Source organism: Oncorhynchus masou, unplaced genomic scaffold (assembly GCF_036934945.1).
Source record: "Oncorhynchus masou masou isolate Uvic2021 unplaced genomic scaffold, UVic_Omas_1.1 unplaced_scaffold_1348, whole genome shotgun sequence".
Taxonomy (NCBI): Eukaryota; Metazoa; Chordata; class Actinopteri; order Salmoniformes; family Salmonidae; genus Oncorhynchus; species Oncorhynchus masou.
In genome coordinates this window covers 143,318-147,210 of record NW_027003370.1, presented here as the reverse complement: position 1 = coordinate 147,210, position 3,893 = coordinate 143,318, and positions in this window count along the sequence as shown.

The window sequence follows — 3,893 nt, the reverse complement described above, 5'->3', positions numbered from 1 at the left end:
TCCATCTACTCCTCTCCATGTTATAGTGATTACCTGTCTCCCTCTCCAGGTTATAGTGATTACCTGTCTACCTCTCCAGGTTATAATGATTACCTGTCTCCCTCTCCAGGTTATAATGATTACCTTTCTCCCTCTCCAGGTTATAATGATTACCTGTCTCCCTCTCAGGTTATAATGATTACCTGATTCTGATTTCTCGTCAGGGGCTGGGTTATCTGGGTTATCTGTATAATAACTGTTGATGTTTAATGGCTGTTATTTATAAATTGATTGATTGATAATTAATTGTCTCTCTCCCCAGGCTTATCCTGCCCTATAGAAGTTCACTAAAGGAGAGGAAGATAAGCCCCTCCCCCTATCCAAACCCCGTAAAGACCTCACCGCCCAGCAGGAGGTCCCCAAGACCAAGGTTCCCACGGTGACGCAGTGCCCCAAGAGGAGCAGCACCCAGAAAACCCCCAACCCCCAGGACTGAACAGGACCCCTGTGCTAAAGGCCTGGAACTCTCCTCAGTCAGTCCCATTCTCTCTCTCTCTCTGTCTGTCTCTCTCTTTCTCTGTGTCCCTCTCTCTCCCTCCCAGTCAGTCTAATTATCTCTTTCTCTCTCTCCTCCCAGTCAGTGTGGTCGTTAATTTCTGTATTTACCAAATGAGGAGAGAGACAAACTTCACACACCAGTCAGAGTTATACTTAAACTACATCTTTAATAATATGAGCCTTGCAATAGCATTTGACTTTCAATGATGCACCATTTCTAATGAACCATTGAAAAGTGACAACACAAAAGTACAACGGTCCTTTATAGCCGAGATACACCCCTCTCAACCTATATGACGAACAACAGATACATAGAATGGTCACAAGGTTAAGATTTGTATGAAAGGTATCTATAATACATACCAGACAGCATCTGCTGTGTCAACAGTTTTCATTGTATAGACCAGTGTCTGGTCCTCTGACTCCAAACTGGAACCATCTCACCCTGCTACGGTATAGAACAGAAACATTACCTCATTCTCTGGAATGCTCAGCAGCAGCTACTCTTCCTGGGGTTTATTATGGATCCCCATTAGTTCCTGCCAAGGCAGCAGCTACTCTTCCTGGGGTTTATTATGGATCCCCATTAGTTCCTGTCAAGGCAGCAGCTACTCTTCCTGGGGTTTATTATGGATCCCCATTAGTTCCTGCCAAGGCATCAGCTACTCTTCATGGGGTTTATTATGGGTCCCCATTAGTTCCTGCCGAGGCAGCAGCTACTCTTCCTGGGGTTTATTACGGATCCCCATTAGTTCGTGCAAAGGCAGCTACTCTTCCTGGGTTTATTATGGATTCCCATTAGTTCCTGCCAAGGCAGCAGCTACTCTTCCTGGGGCTTATTATGGATCCCCATTAGTACCTGCCAAGGCAGCAGCTACTCTTCCTGGGGTTTATTATGGATCCCCGTTAGTACCTGTCTCTCTGTTTAGAATGCGGAATCTGTAGGGGTTGTAAGGCTGCAGAATAGTTCAACAACTCAGAGTAGCAGTTGAGCCAGTTGAGTGATTCAGGTGTTTAGCCCCATAGCGCCAGAGCCAATAGACACAACTACGGCTGCAGAAGCCATGTCTGTATAGTGGTCCCCAGCTAAGCCCTTACCCTGTACATGTTCTGTGGATGTGTGTGTCTGTGTGAGTGTCTGGATGGGTGGAGGATGTATTCCCTGAAGTTAGTAACATAGTCCTGCCACTTTGAGTGACGCCAGAGAGATGGCTGCTGTTTTACGACCTCCTAACAGATTCAGTGTGTTTTTTCACGTTATTTGTAACATATTTTGTACATAGTGCTACTGCCACATTCTCTTATGACCGAAAAGAGCTTCTGGATATCAGAACAACGATTACTCACCTCGTACTGGACGAGTCGGACGCGAAGGATTTACCTCAGACACCAGACAAGGCCCAAATCCCCGTCATTCGCATGAAGAAGAGAAGTGTATATAGGACACGTAGGTTTGGGTGCCTTGTAAGGATCTGACGGCGAGTGGGTAATCTGCCTCAACCATCCGTCCTATTAGCCAATGTGCAATCACTGGAAAATAAACTGAATGAGCTCCGATCAACACTATGCTACCAACGGGACATTAAACTAATATCTTATGTTTCACCGAGGGCTGAACAACAACATGGATAACATACAGTGTCACGAGAATTATGTTCAATGTTCATAATCCCAATTCAATGAACTACTCAGCCTGAAACTGGTTGAATCAGACGGAGGCCCAGCTACGATGGTCAGAAAGTTTATTTACCAGATCGCTCCTCTGTTGTACAAAACAATTTTATACTGGCTTCTCACGCACCCACATTCACACTAACATACGCACACACAGTCATACTAACATTAGCAGACAATGTCTTGCTACCCAGCCGACAAAGATTAGGGACCGTGAGAATCACTCCCTGTCCTTTCCCAAATCTCTCAGTGGCCCCTAGCCAAGGTCAGCACTGAATTCTGGCGCTCCTCTGTTTTTAAAGTACTATAAAGACATAAACATTAGCTATATTGTTTTACCTAATTCTGACTAGAACTACACATTTATTGATTATAATTTTATACATTCTAATCAATTCCATACAATTGATTGTTTCAGGGTGGAATATTCTAATCATTCAATTAACAGATAAATCCCATTAACATCCTATCCTACCAACTGGCCATTAAACTAATATGTTGTGTTTCACCGAGTCGGGGCTGAACAACAACATGGATAACATACAGCTGGCTGGATTTACGCTGCATCGGCAAGACAGAACAGCTGCCTCCGTCCGGTAAGACAAGGGGTGGAGGCCTGTGTCTATTTGTAAGTAACAGCTGGTGCACAAAATCTAATATTAATGAAGTCTCAAGGTTTTGCTCGCCTGAGGTAGTATCTTATGATAAGATGTAGACCACACTATTTACCAAGAGAGTTTTCATCTATATTTTTGTAGCTGTCTATTTACCATCACAAACCGATGCTGGCACTAAGAAGGCACTCAACGAGTGTCACGATCGTCATAATAAGTGGACCAAAGCGCAGTGTGATCTGGGTTCCACATCTTTCATTTACTGAGTGAAACTCACAGCGAAACTAAACGTGAAGCTAACAGTAGTTCTACCAGGCAACTATCCATAGTCAAGATCCCACAAAGCACAATGGGGAAAAGGCTGCCTAAATATGATCCCCAATAGGGGAGTGTCAAGGGTGGGCATCTACCGTCGGGGACGGCTCCGGTGCGGTGCAAAGTATCCACAAGATATCCTCAATGGCGGCTCTGGTGCGGGGATCGTCACGGATGCTCCGGACCGTGGATCGTCGCTGGGGACTCCGGACCGTAGATCGTCACCGGAGGCTCCGGACTGGGAACCCTTACAGGAGGCTCTTGATTGAAAATCCCCGCTGGAGGCTCTGGACCACCGACCGTCGCTGGAAGCTCTGGACTGCAGACCATCGCTGGAGGTTCTGGACCGCATACAGTGGCTGGAGGCTCTGGACCGAAGACTGTCGCTGGAGGCTCTGGACCGCAGACCGTCGCTGGAGACTCTGGACCGCAAACCGTCTCAGGAGGTTCCAGACTGTGGCCCGTCTCAGGAGGTTCCAGACCGTGGACCGTCTCCAGGAGGTTCCGGACCGTGGACCGTCTTAGGAGGTTCCGGACCGTGGCCCGTCTCAGGAGGTTCCGGACCGTGGCCCGTCTCCAGGAGGTTCCAGACCGTGGACCGTCTCAGGAGGTTCCAGACCGTGGACCGTCTCAGGAGGTTCCAGACCGTAGACCGTCTCAGGAGGTTCCAGACCGTGGACCGTCTCAGGAGGTTCCAGACCGTGGCCCGTCTCAGGAGGTTCCAGACCGTGGCCCGTCTCAGGAGGTTCCAGA